Below are 22565 nucleotides of genomic sequence, written 5' to 3'. Positions count from 1 at the left end.
CTATCGTACGAACACTGTACGTAATACGCGATGAACACTTGATAGTGTTGATGATTTTTGGCATCTTCGGTCTTTGCCAAAACACACTCGAGGTCGGCGTACACTACAAACGGCAGCCGCTCCTTCCTCGTGTAGTTGTCGAAGCTGAGCCACTTGTCATTCTCGCTCGGCAACCGAATAGCGCAGTCGTTCAGTTTCCCGCAATCTTCCGTATGCGCCTGCAATTTATCCGCCGCTCCGAAATAGTGTAAACATCTGTAAAAATAAAAAATTTAATTAGAAATATTTTAAATATAATTTAAGTTTACTATATACTTACCGATCGCAAATAAATTTTCTACATTTTTTTTTGCTCAGTTGCGAGCTCACGAGACGAGACAGATTTTTTATGCACGCGAAATGCCCGTGTTCGTCCTCCACGTACAGCAGATTGACGTGCCTGTCCTTCTTTTTTTCCGAAAGACGCAACGGGACGATGTTCTCGTTCTCGATGATGTACACATTCACAGAGATGTCGTTTGCAAGTTCAAACTTTTTAATTTGATTCACAGTCACTGGAAACTCAATGTTTTGGAGATTCAGCACTGTTGTGTAATGTGGATAAGAGGATTCTCGACCCGTGTTTATTTCAGCAGGGTAAAGAGCGGCCACCACCGACCATGCAAAACACGCATTGTCCGCTGATTGCACATTAACCACCGCTCTCTTTGCCATAATTTTTTGCGGTAATTTGACATGACATCCCGCGCGCATTGGATTGTACTTATTTACATTCACTGTCAAATCTATTATCCGCGACAATGCCCAGCCGCTATCGCGTTCCTGGAACTCTTCTAGCGATGCTAGCGTGGGCTCGATTACGCGGCGCTCGTACCACTCGCGTACATCGGACGTGCGAAAGAGTTCAAAGTTTCTCGTGTTAATACTTTTATTGGCACGCTTGTCACCGGACATAAATTCACCGTTGAAAACAGTGTTCACTTTTACACTGATGTGTCTCTGCAGCACATTCTCCACGTTCTCGACTATAATGTCTTTGGCATTTTCCAAAAATTAACGCGGTTCGATATAGTCTGCGTTAATTACCGCACCGGTCAGTATACGGCTATCGAACGCCGTATCGATTTCGCGCCAAACTAGTCTTTGCGCGTTATTGCCGCCGCCACTAGGCATGGATCCACCACTAAACATGGATTCACCGACATACTGTCTCTGCAAGCGCACCTTTGCACCCTCGAGTCGCGCTATTCTCGCCACGAGAGATTGCCTATGTCCAATCGAGAGACGCGGACGCTTGACACGGCTGCGTTCTTCCAGCTGTGTGATAAATTCTTCGCACTCTTGCAGCCATCCGAAATATTCGCCCAAGGTGGCGACTTGGTGGGAACGCTCCAACAGGTCGCGCTCAACGTTCTCCATTTTTGTAAAAAATTCACTTTTTCACACTTATTACAAAAAAACTTCTTTGCACACTAAACTTTTTTTCTTGCACCTTGAATGAAGCATGCGCTCGCCAGTGGTACTATGGTCCGGCAGCGGCATCGGTCCTCATTATATATCCCCGATCAACCCTTTGTTCGTCAATGTACGAACGAGAAAAATTTAGATGACGTAAATTTTCGGCGCTTGTTTTGTTTATAAATTCCTGCAGCCGCTGGTTATCGGCGCTGGTATTTCTTCCTAAGATAAACAATAAAGAACCGCCGTTTATTGGGGAGGTACCGCGAGGGTGATATACAATCCCATGCAAAAACATGTCGCAGGCCGCAAGCGGTGAGATTGCAGGCAGCGAGGTCGCAAGCGGCGAGGTTGCAGGCAGCAACTTGTTCGCCCTGAAACTTTACCCGCTGATATTTTTTAGAGATATATGTATAGATCATGTATCAACCCCCTTGATTGTCGGCGTATGCCAAGCGGTGGCCCTTCTTAAAATTTGATTATCTTAGATTTTCAGAGAACTGATTGTTGGCGCTCGGATCCAAGCGGCCCTTCTTAGAATTTAATTATATTTCTTAGAAATATACAGATAACGTATGGGGGAAGAAACGCAACCCCCTTGATTGTCGGCGTATGCCAAGCGGTGGCCCTTCTTAGAATTTGATTATATTTCTTAGAAATATACAGATAACGTATAAGGAGAAGAAACGCAACCCCCCCCCCCTCCCCCCTGATTGTCGGCGCTCGAAATGCGGCAGCCATTCGCAGAAATTTTATCTTATCTTCGGAGAAAATTTATGAAAACTTTGATACCGCTCAAAGACGCCGCTTTTCTTTGATACCTTACAAAGACGCCGCTTATCTTGGATTCGAAAACTTAGCTTATCTTGTTTATAAATATATCAGGTAACATAATCCCCTTATCTTATCTTGTTTATAAATATATCAGGTAACATGATCCCCTTATCAGGTTATCTGATATGTTTATAAACAAAAGATAAGCTTATCTACTGATAAGACCCCTTCCCCCCGCGTGACGTCACCCCCTCGCCCTCGATTCCCCCCCGCCCCGCACCCCCCTCATTGCCCCTGAGTTAGAACCCCCCTAGTATAACTACTGGTCAATAAGGAATATTACCTGCAAGTTATGCGCAAATTGCGCGAAGCAATCCGCCAGAAACGCCCGGATTTGTGGAAGAACAAAAATTGGCTTTTGCACCATGATAACGCCCCTGCTCACACATCGTTGCTTGTGCGCGAATTTTTGGCCAAAAACAACACACTAATAATGCCGCAGCCACTGTATTCCCCAGATCTGGCCCCCTGTGACTTTTTCTTGTTCCCGAAACTGAAGAGGCCCATGAAAGGACGACGCTACGCTACGATTGAGGAGATAAAGACGGCATCGAAGGAGGAGCTGAACAAGATCACAAAAAATGATTTTTTGAAGTGCTTCGAGGATTGGAAAAAACGTTGGCACAAGTGTATAATATCTGGTGGGGATTACTTTGAAGGGGACAAAATAGATATTCATGAATAAATAAATAATTTTTGAAAAAACACAAAATTCGCGATACTTTTTGAACACACCTCGTATTTTCAAGAATAAATCTTTTTACGTTTGTCTTAGAGAATCTATACAATTCTAAATAAAATGACAATTAATCACGAAAATCAAATTAATGACTGCACCTGTATTTCACAAAAATATAAATTTTAAACACTTTCAAAAATTTCTTAAGGTTTATACATCAATTAAATTTTATTCGTCATATATATATTCACAAGAACTATGAAAATTATATATTTGTTTACAGGTTTAATCTATATTTGAAGCTATTTATCGTGCTGTTTAGCTTAATGGGCATAAAATGGCTCATTATAACAGCGTACGAAATATTTGGAAAAGTACCAATTTACAACATTTTATGGTATGTTGTTTATTGGCTGGACATTATACAGAGTCTATTCGTCTTTATCATATTTGTGTGGAGAAAAAGGATCAAGCGCATGTTATTCAAGCGATTTGGCTGCGGTTTGTTGCCAAAAGTTCGATCCGAATCGAATGCAACATCATCAAGCATTATTACCACGACAAAAGAAATAGTCATGCAGGAGAATATGAGTTCTTCCGGAGGAGGAAGAGGTCACACTGATAACACCGAACTTTAATTTTTATTTAAAAATTAAAATCATGTTTATTTATGCTAATCTTTATGTTTAAGATTAATAGTTATAATTCACACATATTTCGTAGCAAAAACATATTATTTTGTATCGTTTCTTTTTCAAATTCAAATGAGGTTATGTTACATTCCTTGACATATATTGAAATATTTATAATATTGTTAATTGTAGCGGATGATATTATTTTTAATTTTCAATATTAGTAGAATTTCAGAAAGCTGCTACAAAATTTGCATGAAATTACTATAAATTGTTATTATACATATATCAAATAAAAATATGTTCATTTATTAATGCTATAAATTGTAATAAAAATTCATAATATTATAATTTTTATAAACTTAATTAAATATTTTATCATAACATTAGTGTCACATTAATACTTAAATAATTAACGATATAAAACTTTAAGGTCACTAGACGATAATCAAAAAATGGTAAAGATTTAATCGACCAACTCTAGTTTTTAAATAACAAAAATTCGATCTTAGACATATTCTAAAATCGAATTTTTGTTTTTTAAAAAAGTTGTGATTTACTTTGTTTTAAGAACATAGCACTTGATAAGGGTTGAAATCCACGGCCGAAACGTTGTGAAATTTAATAAAATTTCTTTTTTGCCAGAGTTAGTCGATTAAATCTTTACCATTTTTTAAATAATTAAAATCTTAAATTTTCATGATGACATTAATTCGGTTTAGGTTACTATTTTCTCTAATATGACTTACATTTTAGTAATTATTAGTTTCAATTATTAATTTTGAAGAAATCATAGAAATTTTTTGTGAAAGATTTTCTTTCCTCGTCAAAAGTTAGGAATAAAAAATTAAAAAGCTTCAGCCATCGGATCTATTGCTGTTTCTAATTCCTAATCTGTTATACATATATGCGAGTAAATAGGAAGCGCGAATGTGAGAGCGCAGGCGTGAGTAGCGAATAGGGGCGAGCGAGCGAATCGGGGGGAGTCCGTCTCTCTCGCTCTGATTGTGAGTCAGGAGTCACGAAAGAAGACTTTTCGGGAAACTTTTGTAAGAGATAACATGTAGTCAAGTAAAATTATATTTTAATATAATGAGGAGCAAAGAAATTATTTCCACCTGCACTCTACAATGTTACTCTTCCAAAGATGAATACGAATACACGACATAATCAAATAAATAAATAATCATGATATAACTCTCAAAGTTATACACGTGGAATCTAAACCGGTTTTGGAATAGGTATTTTGTTTTTACTTTATATGTGCTGGCATTATATCTAATATGATGATGTATAAGAGTTGGCGAATAAACTGATATATTCAATATAATTTACTCTTCTAATATTTTTTTTTGTATTCTAAAGACAACAAATGTGATTAATAAATTTGTAAAATAAAAAAAATTTTTTAACACATACGTTATCGATTAATTATTCAAAAGAAATTTTTATATACAAATATTTAAATAAATAAAATAATTATTCAATTATCAATTTAATTTATCTCCATCAATTTATTTCTTACTTGCGGATTTTTAGAAATATGAAGACTCTTCATTTAATGCTTAAATAAAAGAATTCGCAAAGAAGTCTATAAAATAGACAAGAGTATTTTATTTCACTGCTGGGTTGGTCAAGGTATTGTCAGTAGAAGTTTCAATGATTTGTTTTTGTTTTCTTTGTATATATTGTAGTATGTAAAAGCTATATGTGTATAGTTCCATATAGTATAGTAGATGGATAGTTTCTCGCAAAGCCATCGACGACTCTTTGTCCTCGATAGTCTCGTCTCCTCTTCCTTAAAGGCACGTGTATCTTGTGCAGTCTTCTATCAGAAATAAATTTAAATCCGGGATACAGTGATGTAATACTGACTTTATTCAATAAGATAATTAAAATTTAATACGTGCATTCATTAATTTTAATAGGAATAGTACTAAAATAAAATTGACCTTTCGAGATTTTGCTGAGAATCAAAATAAGATAATTTAATTTTATTATATTTTGCATTTGACACATTTTATTGCAATTAATACAAAAGCAATGGTATATGTATAAATATAATATGACATTTGTTAATTATTGAAAATTTAAAACATATATATAAAAATTATGAATACTAAATTTGATTATCTAATCATTTTAAATATATTATTCTTTACGTGAATTAATGAGTGAAAACATGTTTGCACTAGTGGTTCTCTCCATTTTTAATATCAGTTACTTTAAAGTAATACACAAGTACTTTACCACCGTTGTACGTACTGGTGTTTTGAATTCGTGTTGAAAATACTAAGAAATGTGCGGATATGGAAGACAAGAGAAATGAGCGGATATGAAAGACAATAGATTTCTGTAAGTTTTTTGTACGTTATATATATACATCAGGGTTCGGAAGTAACGAGTTACTTGTAACGAAGTTACAGTTACAGTTACAGTTTTTTTCGGTAACTGTAACTTAACTTCGTTATTTTTCTCCATCTGTAACTGTAACTGTAACTTAGTTACATTTTTTTAGTAACTAGTAACTATTTTAACAGTTACTTTATTAATTACTTTTTTTGGAAACATTCGCTAAAAGTATCGTTTAAGTATGGTAGCCGTTATATTGTTAAATTAAATTTTGATAACAGTAGCATATATATATATATATAGATCTTTATATAATTTAATTTTTTACCTAAAATTTTCATTTTGTGTACATAAAATAATACAACACATAATTACAATCGACCAATCACAGTCAAGTATTTAAAAAAATTCTTAAATGTAATAATTAATCGATTTGCTTGCGACTTTGCGATTACTATTTAGTAAGTTACCATATATAACTATTTTTACTGTTGTATATAAAGGTCATTCATACATTGATAGGTAATCGCAAAGTCGCAAGCAAATCGATCAATATTACATTCAAGAATTTTTTTAAATACTTGACTGTAGTTGTGCATAATATGTAAGCTCCTTATATTTAAAATAATGTATAATTATTTTTAAAAAGTAATTGAAAAGTAACGACTCGTTACTTTTTGAGTAACTGTAACTGTAACGAGTTATTTTTTAAAATTGGTAACTTGTAACTGTAACTAGTTACTGTTTCAATAAGATAACTGTAACTGTAACTAGTTATTTTTACAAAGTAACTTTCCCAACCCTGATATACATCCATCATTGTTAATAATAATTCGATAATGTCTGTACCGTGATCTCTGATGCAGCTGCATAGAATATAATTCACGATCTATTTCTGAGGATTGTAAAACATATCTCTAACATCTTATGCTTGTTATCATGCGGTTTTTCTAATGTTTGAATTATTAAGCGTATCTGGATATCATATTATAACGTAACAGTTAATACTTTCTCTGCGTTTTATTTGTATTGGGCGCTGATGAAGGCTCAAAGAAAGAGCCAAAACGTACGTCGTATCTCATTTTTGTAATTTGTATTTTAACACTGTAATAAATTGGATTGATTTTTAAAAAAAATATATATCGCGCTTTATTATCTGCGCTGAAGCTCTTATAGCCAATCATATTTTAACAGTCTTTTGTTAAAATTTACTTAATTATATAGTTATTTATAGTTATTTATAGTTATTTATAGTCATTTTATAGTTATTTTATAGTTATTTTATAGTTATTATATAATGGAAATTTACAATTAAAAAAGATACCCTAAATTAGTCTACAATAAATACAAAATCAATCCATAATTGATCAAAAGTTGGATATATTTCGTACATCCTGTGGACGTACCAAGTTGTGACAAATGTACATTTTGTCCGATAGACCTTATTTGGATTTACAGGAAGTTAAAAGAGGAATAAGGAGAATTCTTGAGATCCCAACCATAGGATACAGATTCTCAGATTACTTAATTTTCGCAATAACATCGCGTTTGGCTCTGTGACCGAGAAGAAGAAGGTGTATATCTTATTTGGATTGTTTAAGGATATCCTAATGTCCAATAACGAATATTCACTGGACATAAATTAGACATCTTTGTGCTATCAGGGTATAAACATTAATCTCCACGAAACTGTCTTCTTCACTTCTAGGTGATAATTAATAACACTTTTGATGATCATAAGGTCTGTGTTCAAGAGGCTATATAATATATGTATCTCCAGAAGCCGGAGATATTGAAAAAAATACGTTAAACTTTTAATGGTACTTATTGTTGGAGATTACTTAAGACTCTGAATGGAAAAAAAATGAGAAAACAGGCTTCAACAAAAATAATCAATGAAGAAGACAGCTTCGCGGAGATTAATATACTTATACTCAGATAGTACAAGAATAACTAATGTATGTCTAGTAAACTCTTTCTCAAAAATTTGTAATATATTTTTCAAAAAATGACAATGCGCCAGGATCAGCATTCAAGCAATTATAATAATTTTACATTTATTGAACATTGCGCGATGTGTATTAATGATGATCAGATACAAACATAGGCACGTAAATATACAGTGTATATCCGATTAAGTTCTCTGTGAATTCTCAGTCGATTAAATTTTTTCAATAAACACAAACAGTTCTCACTCTCCTTTTCTCTTAGAAAGAAGGGCTGTTTCTGGCGTTGACAATGTGAAAGTAGAATTTTACGTCAGAAAAGCGGGATGAAAGTGTAAGAGCTAAGAGTTATTTGAGAAATAAATAATATTTTTCCTATAAGTAAGAGAAAGATAAAGCGAGAACTGTTTGTGTTTATTGAAAGAGTTTAGTCGACTGAAAATTTACAAAAAATTTATTTGAGTATATATTTACGTGCCTAAGTTTGTACCTGATCATCATTAATACAGATTGCGCAATGGTCAATAAATATTATTAACGTAAGATTATATAATAGTTCGAATGCTACTCCTGGCACGATTGCCATTTTTTGAAAAATATATTACAAATTTCTGAGAAAGAGTAATATATATTATATAACCTCTTGAACAGAGACGTTATGATCAACAAAAGTGTTATTAATTATCATCCAAAAGCCAGAAATATCGAATAAAATACGTTGGACTTTAAATCGACGTCCAATTGACCGATTATTTCTGACTGGGCTCTTACACTTTCATCATGCCCTCCTCGCGTAAAATTCTACTCTCGCATTGTCAACGCCAGAAACAGCCCTTTTTACAGGATTCTACGTTCTGTCGGCGAATATTTCATTAATTATCGTCAGGTTGCTGTTGAAACAGCTTCATGTTGTCGTTGTTCGTCGTCAGCTGCTCCTTCTGCTTTCTGCGCCGTCTACGGTTCCGCTTGTGTACGCAAAACAATGCCACAAAGACCACGAAGAGGAACACCGAGATACACGAAACGACAAAATTATCACTTAGATAGATAAAAAGCCAGTTTCTTGTAAGAATGCAGACTGTCGTTTTTCAGTTCTCTCACTCGATTCCAGTTTAAATCTAGCACCTAGCAAACAGAGGAAGAACGCCATGAGTGTTATCAGACATGAAACGTATACAGGGTGAGCGATTTTAATAGATCCACGCGAATATCTTTTGAACAATGCATTGAAGAATGCAATGAAGAATGCTTCATACAAAAGTTTTTTTATTTCGAGGGTTATATAAAATGGTGTCATTGGTTTGACCTTGGATACTCGCTTGAATGTCATATAAAGGTCATCATCAATTTCTTAAATAGAAGTAGCACAAAAATATGCTTTGAAAAATAGGGGTCTCGATTTAAGAAAGTAAAGATAATCTTTAAACGACTATCCAAGGTCAAATATATGATATGAATTTTATATGAAGAATTATTTTTAATAGAAACTTTATTTAATAATAATATTAAAAATTTTATTATATTGTTTTTAATTTATAAATCTTAATTTCCCATATTTAAAACAAGTAAAACAAAGTTCGCGGATTTTTAGAACTCGTTACGAATTCCTCCATTTTATGCAAATTGCAGATAAGATATAAAAAGATCGTTGCTATATATACAGAAAATATTAATTTACAATAGAAAAGAATATATAAAAATTTTTAATTGCAATTTTAAGTAAGATATATTTAAATAACAATCTCACCTGTATGTCCGCCTTTAAATAACAGGATTTCGTGCAATTTTAGATTTGAGTGAATTTATTATATTATTTTTAATCTATAAATCATAATTTTATAATTATTGTAAAAAACAAAAAAAATAAAACGGAGTCTCACGGATTTCTAGAACTCGTTATGAATTCTTCTATTTTATGTGAATTGCAACTAAGATAAAAAAATCCTTGCGATATATACAAAAAATATTTTTTTATAATCGCAAAAACATATATGACAATTTTTTTATTGCCATTTTAAGTAAGATATATAATTAAACGACAATCTCACCTGTATGTCCGCTTTCAAATCTAACGAGATTTCGTATAATTCCAGATTCGAGTAAATTTTATTATAATATAATTTTTAATTTATAAATCTTATATATCTTAATTTCATAATTAATGTAAAAAAATTAAAAAACTGATTCTCCCGTATTTATAGAACTCGTTATAAATGCCTGTATTTGATGCGAATTGTAGATAAAATTTCAAAAAAATTCTTGCGATATATGCAGAAAATATATTTATAATGACAAAAACATACATGACTATTTTTTATTGCAATTTTAAGTAAGATATATTTAAACAACTATCTTGTACGTCCGCCTTTAAATCTAACGAGATTTCCTCCAAGCGGGATGCTCCAGTTTGGAGCATCCCGCTTCCAGTACCGAGTTTAGCTCTGTTGTAGCGGCACATCTTCGGCGGCGGCTTCAAGTACATTTTTTTCGCGGCTCCCGGTGAATCAGAACATTTAGTACTATGGCCACGACGAAGCCCAGTAAGAGGAACCTGTTGAAGAGAAATATGCTCATATCTGCAACAGAATTAACAAAAACGTACGTTTATAAACTTTAGGCCAAACTTTGCCGCAACTGGATAATTAATCGCTCGCGAAGGTGCAATATTTGGAATTCTCTCTTTACACTGCCACATTATCATTTATAGTATTTTAATATCAAGCAATATCTCTTTATCTCTTTCTATTACATTTTAAATTATAATAAATTCCAAATTTTTAATTACAGTCACTAGTATTCATTACAAATTATGGAAATAATCGACCAAACTAGCAGATAAAATTGTTTATTCAATTTCACGACGTTTCGACTATATAGGTTGTGGTCCTTTTCAAGTGAGAAAGTAAAATAATAACTAATCAACTCCTCTTATCTCTCCATGCAGTGTCAAATTATAGTAATATCATATAAGTCACAAATAAAAATTAATTAAACTCAAATTTAAAATAGAAATAAGAGACTGCCACAACATATTTCAACCAAGGAACGTCAGATTTGAGTTGAGAATATATATAAATATAAATTTTATAAATTTTGTTTTGTATATTTTATCCATGGTCGAAAACATTTTGTATGTTATTGTTAGTGCTAGCTCACGTTTTATTTGATAAATGATTGATTTAATAATGCTTCAACATTTTACTTTATTTTGTTCGTCAAGATTATAATATTTGCTGATAATCGATTCGGCATACAGATTACAACTGACTCATTTCTTCAGTGTCGGCTTATACCCTACCACAATTTCTTGCATTCCCTACTTTCTCGCTACTTCCGTACATATGCCCGTCACGTGTAAACGGTCCTAGTCAAACCTATACATCCCGCCCCTCAATTAATGTTAATTAATTTCGTCAATTGTCATCAGAAATCGGTAACTTACACAATTTGCCAATAGCTCTCTTATATGTTCCGTTTGCAGTTTTTAATGTAACTACGCGTACGTTGTTGTCCATGCCTTGATGGGTTTCGACTACCCTACCTAACTTCCATTTTAACGGCGTGGCATTGTTGTCTTGAATTAAAACAATATCGTTCACTACTATGTTCGACCTTTCATGTCTCCACTTGCTTCTACTTTGTAAGGAAGTTAAATATTCCTTACTCCATCGACTCCAAAAATCTCGCGTGATCTTTTGCACTAGTTGCCAACAATCGACGGTTGATTGGCACGTCACTTGTGTCAATGTCTACAAGACTAGTCAACGGTTCTCCGATAAGAAAATGCCCTGGTGTGAGCGGCTGGAGATCTGCGGGTGTGGAAGGCAATTGGCAAATAGGGCGCGAATTTAAGCATGTTTCGATTTGAATTAACGCTGTCGATAATTCTTCGAACGTTAATAACCTTTCACCGATAATGCGTTTCAAGTGAAATTTGCAAGACTTCACGCCTGCTTCCCAAATTCCCCCCATATGAGGTGACGATGGTGAGATAAATTTCCACTCGATATTGTTAGGATTGCATATTTTCGTATTTATGTCTCTCTTTCTTTGATGAGTTGTTACATTTCGTTGATTTCATTTTTTGCACCCACAAAATTTGTCGCGTTGTCACTATAAATGCGTTGTGGACAACCTTGACGACCGATAAATCGTCTGAGTGCTGCGATGAACGACGCAGAGCTCAAATCACTAACTGCCTCCAAATGTATTGCCTTTGTTGTGAAACAAATAAATAACGATATGTAGGATTTGATAGTTTTCCTACCGCGACCCTTGTTAACTAACGTTATAATTGGTCCAGCAAAATCGACTCCGATCACAAAGAATGGACGCTTCGAAATTACGCGATCTGCGGGTAACTGTCCCATCAATTGTGATAATGCCCTTGGTTTATTCCGAAAGCAGATCACGCAATTGTGGACAGTTTTCTTCGCGACATTCTTCCCTCCAATCGTCCAATACCTTTGACAAGTAGAGTAGAGTAATGCTTGTGGGCCAGCATGTAGCAATCTGAGATGCTCACGTTGGAATAGCAATTTCGTGAAATTGTCCTTTGAAGGCAATAGGATAGAATGCCTTTTATTATAAATTATTAACGCGTTTTTGAGTCTACCGCTCACCCTGAGAATACCTTTTTTGTCAAAAAACGGGTCAAGTGGAAGCAGTCTACTATTTGACTCAACACGTCATCCCTTTGTTATACTCGATAATTCATTTGCAAAATGAATTTGTTGGATTGATATAATTAAGGCTCGATGAGCATTGCAAATCTCACCTATCGTCAAATAGCCACGCTTACGTTCCGTGTGATTACTTAATTTTGCGTTAAAAACAAATCGGAAAATTCATGCTACTATGCGTTCAATTGTTGATAGCGACGAATGATTGTTTAGTAACGTCTGAATTGTTTGTCTTGAATTATTCGTATGCAACGTTACTCGTGATTCCGACAATTCTTCGGAGTAAATGACCGTTATTTCCTCCGGCAAAAGGTTTGCCAATTGCGTTCCACACAATGAATAATTATCAACATCTGATAACCATTTAGGGCCTTCCCACCAGAGCTTACATAGTTTTAAGTTATTGAGTCTTGTATCGCGTAAAATTAAATCGGCCGGGTTTTCGGCGCCACTGACATGACGCCATTGGATAGCGGGAACGACGGACTGAATCTCGGCCGTTCTGTTCGAGACAAATGTTTTTTGGCGCGACAGATCGCCGGAAATCCATGCAAGAGTTATTGTAGAGTCGTTTCATGCGTATATTCCATCTAATTCAATTTTTAAAGCTTGTGTAACATTTTTAATTAATTGAGTCAAGACTACGGCTCAGCAAAGCTCCAATTTTGGTATTGTAATCGTCTTATTTTTCACGAGTGCCACTCGCGATTTTGAGCACAATAGATGTGAGACACATTTATTGTCATTATCAATAGTTTGTAGATAGACGTATGCTCCGTATGCTTTCAACGAGGCGTCGCAGAATGCATGTAAATAGAATTGATTCGCATTGGAGCACAAGGTGACTCTACGCAAAATTTCGATTGCATGTATTTCCTGTAGATTGTCCGCATACGCATCCCACGCTTGTTGAATCTCGTGCGTCAGCTGATCATCCCAATTTAAGTTCGAGGACCATGTCCCTTGCATGATCAACTTAGCACGAATTGAAATAGAACTAATTAAACCTAACAGATCAAACAGTTTTGAGATTGCCGATAGTACTTCGCGTTTTGTTTTAATAGAATTGTTTATCAGTTGACTGGAAAAGTGAAAGATATCGCGTTCAGGATTCCAATTTAATCCTAATGTTTTTATGGTATCTACAGTGATCGTAACCGACGACGATTTTTCGTCTGAATCAATCGTTGCAAATTTATTTACGATTTCTTTGCAATTCGAATGTAATTTATGAAGTTCGAATCCGCCGCTATTAGCAAATTCTTTAGTTGTGCAATTAAATTGATTGCGTCAGTCGTGCACTTGACGCCTTTTTTTTTTTTTGTCTCTGGGGAAACCTCATGGTACCGTCCGCCTCCGGGTAGAGGCGGGGGTTATGTGGGACTCCTTGCCCCGTCTGGCCGGCCCGCACATCCGCCTGGCCGATCCGCCGTAGCGGGCCGGAGAGTCGGGACCGGCGAGCCGGAGAGCCGGGACAGGACCTACCGCACTAAAACCCCAGAGGATGTCCTTCGCGGGCGTTAATAGGGGACGGCCAGGATGCTGGTATCCCATACCGACTGGCCGCCCCCCCGCCTTATCCCTCCTTGGGAGGATGCCGCTGAGGGCGACACCCTCCCCCCGTCATTGTACGGGTTCCTCGCGGTTGCGGCGCAGGGCGACATCGATCCCACGCCGCGCCCTCTCAAAGAGTTTGAGGGGCGGAGCCATGGCTCGAGAACTCCCGCTCGAGCCATCAGCCATCGCCCCTCGCCCCCTCAGTGTCGCAACCCCCGGACCTCCAAGAGGGTGGTCCGGTTCGGCGGTTCACTGAAGGGGCCCTCATCAGGAGGCTCCTCTCAGAAGGAGAGGAACCCCCTTCCGTGGACGGTGTTGCCCTCCCACCGGTGCCTACGGCTCCAGGTGAGAGGGCCCCACGCGTCACGTCTCCGTCCTTGAGAGGGGCCCAGGCGCCCCGGACGGGAGGGCAATGCCCGCCCGCCAGGGACACGTGGCCCCCCCTCATTCCTGACCCCCCCCGTTGCGACCTCCCTCCACCCCTAGGGGTCAGAGTTCACCCGCAACCGGTGGGGCCCCTCCCTCCCGGAGGGTGTGGGAGGGGAGGGGAGCGCCTAAGCGCTCCCACGTCTCCCCCGACATCCTCATCCGGCGTCAACCAATGACGCCGGTATCTGGCGGACCCCCCGACCCCCGCCGCCGCGGACAGCCGCACCCGTGGGCACGACCGCCGACGACGGGGGGCACGCCCCCTCCTCTTGACTCAGCCAGGGGTGCCGTTAGGCATCCCGGGCCTCCGATTCGGTGCCTGGCCGGCCGTCGAAAGTCCACGCAAAGTGGACATCTAAGGCCGGACAGGCACCCAACCTCCTTGTGGCCAGGGGAGCCGCAGCGGTAGCAGCGGCTACCCCTGTCCACCGCCGAGATGCACCGGCGCCATGTGTGCCCCACACACAGACACCGGTAACACCTCGGCGCCCCCATAACGTTGGCGACGGTCGCCCCGCCGCCAACTCTCCTTTCCCACCAACCGCCTCCACCAGCGGTCACCTTCTCTTCCTCCTCCTTTCTTATCCCCCTTTCCTCCCTCTCCCTTCTCTCCCTCCTCCTTGATCCCCTCCCCACCACCCTTGCCCACTCCCCTGTGGTCTCCCCAACCCCCCCTCCCCGTCTTCCCCTTATCCGTCTTTGTCGTCGTCGTCGTGTCGTCCGTAGCCGTCCCCGTCGTCATCTCATCGTCTCGGCTTCCGTCTCGGTCCCGGTGCCGATCTCATCACACTCCCCTCTCTGGAGATCTCCCGGGCCACCCGAGTCTCCTCCTTGCACGACCGACTTCCATCCTTGCGAGGCGCCCCTCGAGCAGCCCCAGCCGGTCCGAGTTGGCGGCCAGCCCCGAGGATATCTCTTCGAGTCTGTCCACCAACTCCCCCGGCAAAGGGGCCACCGTCGCAGGCGTCTCCTCGGTCTGGGTTCCCACTGGAACCTTTATCCCCTCTTTTGTCTGTGTCCCCCGGTCTATGCCGGACCTCGTGCTCTTAGCCTCGTCCTCCCCGAGGCGGGCGCATTCTCTGCGCGTCAGTTCCGCTATGGTGTCGGTCTGCTGATGCACCAGACCCCGCATCGCGAAGCGAAACCTCTCGCCTCTCTCATGATGGGACTCATTCCCTTCTCCTCTTTAACCAGCTGGTCGATGTATTCGTTCAATTCATCGACCTCCTTCCTCGCAGTCCTCCAGATCTTTAATGAGTGGAGGAAGAGCTCCGCGGTGGGGGTATCGAGTGCAAACTTGTTCCACCACGGAGCCAAATCCCTCTCCCATGTGAGGCCCGGAAGTAATGCCTCCGGCCTCACCGCATCAGGGTTATAAAACTCCCTCTCTGACGTGGTCGCCGACGAATTCGTCGACATCACGTCTTCGTCCCTTTCTTCACGCCCGTCGTGTGATGACGACGGGGTGGGGGCCGGGACCATACCCCCCTCCCCGCCGGGCCCTGGGGTATCCGATCCCCCTGGGCCAGTAGCGTTCTTCCTGGTTCGTTTTCCTCCCATAGTTTAAATTTTTTGGTTTTTTTTACTTGGTGGCCTTCCAAGGGTGGCGGGCCGAAGCCCTGAGGCCCCACCAGGCCTAATGTACCTCCTCAGGAGGTACAGACCACTCTTAGCACCCCTCGCAAGGCTATTTCCCTTGCGAGGGATGAGCCCCCCCACCACGACAAGGTGGTGGCCCACGGGGGGGCACTTGACGCCTGTCAAAATATCGTCGACATATAAATCATTTAATAGTACATGTGACGCTTCGCTAAAGTCACTGATTGCATCGCCAGCTCATTGTCTAACGCACCGTATCACTAAAAAAGGCGCGCACGCTAGTCCGTATGTTACGGTGTTTAATTGAAATTCTTGTATAGGATCGCTCGAAGAGAATCGCCACACGATTCTTTGGTAGTTTCTGTCTTTTTTGTGTACCAAATTTGTCTGTACATTTTTCTAAGATCGGCTGTGATTGCTATTGCGTGCAATCTAAATCGTAAAATTATGTCGATTATGTTGTCTTGCAAGTTGCTCCCACCATTAGTGTATCGTTTAATGAAATTCCTGATGTAGTTTTGGCAGATCCGTCAAAGACTACTCGCAATTTAGTTGTAGTGCTCGATTCGCGGAGCACGCCATGATGTGGTAGATATGTCGGTAAATTCGTATCGCAGCAATTGGTAATCCTTGACATATAATTCCGATATATTCTCGCATGAAATTTGACTATTGTCTGTGAAATTCCTGATCGCGTTGGAATTTGCATTCTAAAATAACATAATCGCTTTATTGCTATTTCTCGCGACTCGCCTAATTGAGCCTTGTTTGTTCAGAAAGGCAGTCTAACAATAAATGTCCTGAGTGTCTCGAATTTGTGTATTTATGAAATGATTTTCACACGCTTGCTCTTCTTGTTGACAATTTTGTATTCTGGTTACCTTGGTATTTCTCTAACTCCCAGACTTTAAGCAGCGTATTGTTGATGGTTTCATTCCTGACAAATAAACACGTATGGGCATTCGAAGATTGACGATTTATCGATTGACTAACGACAAAATTCTCCGAAATTGAACCTGATATAATCCAACCTAATTTGCTATTTTGTAACGTTGGTAGATCTTTACCGAGCTCAATTTTCCCGGTTTGCAATAGAGATATGAAAAATTCTGACACCTATTAGTGCGTTCGATCCGATCTTGCCGGGACTAGCAAAGAACGGATCCGCCAATTTAAGATTTTCAGGAATTGATAATTGCGACGTTTGAATAGAAAATGATGGTAAATTTTTTGTTATTTTGGGAACAACTAAGTAACACACATTTACATTGAAATCCGACGTTCGCGATTGTATCTGCAACCGTGTTTTTATTACGCACTTCATGTCGTTCAAACCATTAATGACTCATAAATATCTTCTAATTTTTTAATTTAATTTTTTACACGTTTCCATCGTATATAAGTTAGTTTTTGCTCGCGCTATCTAATAAAATTTGTAATTGTCCTTACCTCCTCGAACGTTTACAATCGCAGTCGACATTAAAACTTCCTTACGTCTGTCTCGCTCAGTTAAATGACACACGGACGCACCGCTCGTCTTGAATCGCTGACCTTCGCCCTCTCGATCAGACCCCGACCGCTCCATCTGCAACGCCCGACGACTTCTCCGCATTTCCCATCGCTTTTTTAGTTGATGAATTCGTTGTGGAACTCGCATCTTCGCTGATCGGATAGACATAGCGTATTGTGTCGCTCTCCGCATTTACGACACGAACTCGCCCTCTGCACTCCTTGACGAGGATGGTCGTTTCGAAGGCAATTGATGCATAGTTTCCTCCGTCTCACTTCTTGAAGTTTGTCTTCGGGCAGGCAAGCGCAAAAAACTCATGCACGTGTAAATCAGATGTTGTCCCTGGCACCAATAGCACCTTCCTCCTTGAATAGTTGTCGATAACGCCGGTTTTAGGCTGCGATTTTTGCATGGAACAAACTTCGTTTATTTCCGTCGTTCCTCTCGTGACTATGAGTCTTTCTGTTCGTCAAGTCTTTGACTTCGTTCAACGATGCCCGCTTTAACACTTGAAAATCGTCGTTGTAAAAGTTGTCATTGTAGTCGTTATAACATCCGTCATTTCCTTCAATGTGTTAATCCCAAAGTCCTCTGTGCTTGGTGTACACGTTTTTCTCCAATTACTGATTATTAGTTCTCCCCACGCTCCGTCGGAGTTTTCATTGATTGCAAACCCGTAAAATGCTTGTGAACGTTGATCAAACAATTTTTGAATTGCAGTAGCTGATTCCGATGAACTCGTTGTAATTCAAATAAAGAATTGAATAGTGCCGTTTGCGAATCGCTCTTTGGTTCTGTATCGTTTTTCAGCAACTTTGCAGGCAACTAAATTCATTCTGGTCGGATATCCTCAATCGATCCCCGATTTATTTTGCTGCACGGACCGCTCAATGATCGACTAAGGTATTGAGTGTTTTGCAACATTGGATAGTCGCTCTCGTGGATCAAGTTTTTGAATGTATCAGCGTACCGTTTTTCATTTTTCGATGGTTCCGTCGAAGGTGGAACGTGATGATTGGCCAGTTTAAACGTGAGGTTCTCGACACCGAATGATTGCACACTCAACGCTCAATTCGCATTATTTGTGTTCCTAATATCTGTGATAGGTACTTCCACCCCTTGTCTCATAGATCTTCCGACAACTGTTTTATAATAGTGGTCTGATCCAAGGACCTGTGATAACGTACCGTCGTTTTCTTGAATTTCTATGGATGGATTGTCGGAGCCGGGGAGATTATGGTTTAAATTTCTCGATTGACTTGCACAGCGATGCTTGACGGAAAAACACAATATCGTCGGTCACAATCCATCTCCTCTGTCAAATCTTTAGTTCATAGTTTCTTTGACACCCTTCACAATCAATATTGTACCAATGGCCTGAAATGATTTACGTACGCTGCCTCTAATTCCGAAGGACCGTGACTCGACTTCTTCTCGCGTCGTGAGTTTGGCATCTCGGGCAATTCGATGTCGAAATTAGTTGCTGCTGGTAAAATTTCGCTTTTACTTGTCTTGTTGTTTCGCAATTGTTTGAATCATTTGTCCACCTAATTATGGTTTCATCACCGTTCACTATCGTTAATTGAATTCGATTCCCCTCCCCCCCCAAAGATGATCGAAAAAAAAAACGGCTCAAACACCACAAATTTTGTCTCACCTCAAATAGACTGAGGATGTCGAAGGATACGAGACACCAACGGTCGTCACTCAAGTTTCGATGATTTGTTCACATGGAAATGTTACAGCGATCAATAGAATGGAATCTATTGCAAATCAGCAACAAATAGTTTTTTTGTATGTTAAAGCGATTGTTAATACACCGAATCGTCTCAAGATTTAATCACGGCACACGCTGATCCGGCGCGAAGAACAAACTAAAATGTATGTTATTGTTAGTGTAGACTCAAGGTTTTCTTGTAAATGATTCATTAATAAGCTGCAACCTTTCACTTTATGTTGTCGTCAGATTACATTTAAAATTTAATGTGCTGATAATCGATTCGCCTACAGATTACACGATCATGCTCGTGCGGGCTTATGCCCTACCACAATATAAAATAGAATTTATAAGAACTGTGTATAGTCTATCTGTCATACTTTTTTTAACTTTTTCATTATAATAATTAGAATTATAAAATGGAATCTTTGGGTTCTTTATTAAATTAATAATTGAACAAAAATTCGCTCTTAAAGAGCTAAATTCGTTGTAATAGTTCTATGTCATTTGTCTTATTGCGAAGACGTCTAGTCATAAAGTTGGATAGTCGCGTGCAGATATTCTCATCAATACTCTACTTACTACTTTTTTTTCCGATTGCCCTTACTTGGTATCCATTTAACTTGCTAAAATTTGTCCCCCAAAGCAGAAGAAACGACCGCGCAGCCATATTTGGCGCGCATTCCTTCCCCTTCTTTGTGTGTAGACGACCTGGCCGCCTTTCTTTTTGACCGCCACTGTCATCTTTTACTTAATACGAAAGCGTAGTTTCGAGGATTACGGGGTCTTCCGCAGGGTGTATGGGACCGCTCCCGCTCGTTTTTGTACGAGGCCTTCGGCGTACGTTGGTGCCCGGCGCCCTGGGCGCCTTTCTTTTTGGCGCCCTGCGCCTTTCGACTTTTTTACATGCCAGGCAGGGTAGTTGTCGAGTGTCATGGCGTTTCCCGCAGGGGGTATGGGACCCGCTCCCCGCTCGTAGTTTTTACGAGGCCTTCGACGCCCCCTTGTGTGCCCCGGGCAGACCGCACTGCGGGCGCCTTCCTTTGTGATGACCCTCGCCTTTTTTTACTACTCTGAACATCGGTTTCTCGCGGGTAAGCGTGTTCCGCCGGGTCTGTACTCCGCCCTGCGTCTGTTCTATTGTCTTCTTACCGTCTATTTCTTGTGTTTGTTAATTTTATCCTCCTTCCCCCCCTGCTCCCGGCTCCTCGTTCCCCCCCACTTCCCTCGCTACCTTTATTCCTAGTTGTGTGGCCCACCGCTCCCCGGCCTGTTCTTCCTGCGCCCCCGCCCCTCGCTTCCCGGTGCGATTTGTTGGCCCCACCGCTTCGCTCCCCCCGACTGCCCACCTTGTCGCGACTTTTTCCCCCCCCGTCACCGACCTCGTCCTATAGACGCCGCTGCCTTCTTCGGACCGACACCGACTTTGCTTTGCGCGCCTTTTCCTTTTTCTTTGCCCATTCCCTCATGTTCTTTCTGGCTTACTCCTTCTGTTCAGCTCCTGTTCTCCTTCCTCCATCTTTTCGGCTTTCGTCGCCAACGCACCTTCTTTGGTCTCGTTTTTTTTGCCCATTCCCCTGCGCTTCTGTTCCCTCCCTTGACCGCTGTTGCACCCCCTTGGCCTCCTCTTCCCTCTCCGTTGTTCTTCTCCCCTCTCTGCCTCCCCCTCTTGTTCCCTGTAGAATATTCTGCTTGTCAATACCCCTTCGCAGATTGAGTCATGTGTTCTACCAATGGTCCTCTTTATTATCTACACTTATTGGGGTTGTCTCTTTCTGCTTCGATTATGGTACTTCCACTCCTTGCATCTGCCGCTTTTCTGCTCCCCCTAATTCGGTGTAATTACTCTTTTCTCCCCTAGAATTACCGCGTCATATCTACATTGACCATCCGTCCCCCGTGCGCCTTTTTTGCGGCAAAAACCCTTCCCCCCCCGTTACTTTCTTGTTGCTCCGTCTTCCCTTGCTTCCGCTCCGGGGCTGATTCTCCCCCCTCCACTTCCTTTTTTTGTCATGTTTGCTCGAAAAAGGGTCCTCTTGTCCTTACTTGGGCTTCTCTCTTTTTTATTCGTCGCGCCCCCTCTTTTCCTGTCTGTGTCTTTTTGTTCTTTACCTTGTCCTAGTTCTACTTCGTTCCCTTCTTTCTTTTTGCGCCCTCCCTGAACTTTTTTGTGACAGATTTCTTTTCGTCCCTCCAGTTCGGATATGTGACCAATTCACTGGCATCAGCGCCCCCGATGCCTGCTGTTTCTAATCACCTCCCCGCCCTACCTCAATATGCCCTCCTCTTCACGTCTGCCGTGCCTCGAAACGGTTGGCATCGGTAAGTTGTTCTCCACCAATTTTTGATGTCCTCCCTTCTCCTCTCGACGCTGTATCAGGGAGTTCGCCGCCTACGATAAACGCTATATCCACCTCTTTCCTTTTTCCTCTTTTTTGTATTCTAACTCCCCTCTCTCATACATGTGAAGACTCAATTTGTGAAATAATCACCTTGTTTCTACCGCACTCCGTTCATTCGATTAATGATTCCCCAAGAACTTCTGATCTCCAAATCTTTAAATACCTCCACTCAGTATTCACTTCTTATTTAATTTCTTATCCCTCATTATTTCGAATTTCGCTATTTTAGGCAAATATGAGGGACTCTTTATTTAAGCCATTAAGTCTATTCCCCCACACATTCAGAAGATTGTATTTGCTCCGGGATTGGTCGAAGGTATCGTCAGTCGCCGTTTTCCATCTTTTTTTTTCTTTGTATATAGTGTAAAAGTATAGTGTTATAGTGCTCTATATGTATAGTAGATGGACAGTTTTTCGCCAAAGCTATCCACGATTTATCGTTTCGTCGGTCGTCTATCCCTTCCGGCAAGGACAGTTAGCTTGTGCAACGCTTCTATCTCAGAAGAAAAGTGAAAGCGGAGTACGTGTGGGGTATTTCCTAATATTGACGTAAGCTAGTAAAAAATTAAAATTCCAATTTATTACTGTCGCTCTACCAATCTGAAAATCATAGAAGCTTTACTGTATTTAAATATTAATCCATTCTTATATTATTGTATTTAGTGCTTATAATTATATTTTTAAAAATAACTGAAGAACACGTACAAAATATTCGCTTACTTCCATTATTTATTATATATAATAGTATAAATAGGATGATATTATAAT

The 22565-nt window shown here is 39.9% G+C and overlaps 1 pseudogene; it reads right to left on the bottom strand.

The window, feature by feature from the left end:
- Positions 1-315: 315 nt before the first annotated feature.
- Positions 316-1486, bottom strand: LOC146720449 (uncharacterized; annotated as a pseudogene).
- Between the last annotated feature and the right edge of the window lie 21079 nt (positions 1487-22565).

Source organism: Nylanderia fulva, unplaced genomic scaffold, assembly GCF_048542155.1.
Source record: "Nylanderia fulva isolate GAGA-0341 unplaced genomic scaffold, ASM4854215v1 Scaffold69, whole genome shotgun sequence".
Classification (NCBI taxonomy): domain Eukaryota; kingdom Metazoa; phylum Arthropoda; class Insecta; order Hymenoptera; family Formicidae; genus Nylanderia; species Nylanderia fulva.
The sequence above is the reverse complement of the archived record's forward strand: the minus strand, read 5'-3'. Positions and strand labels throughout refer to the sequence as shown.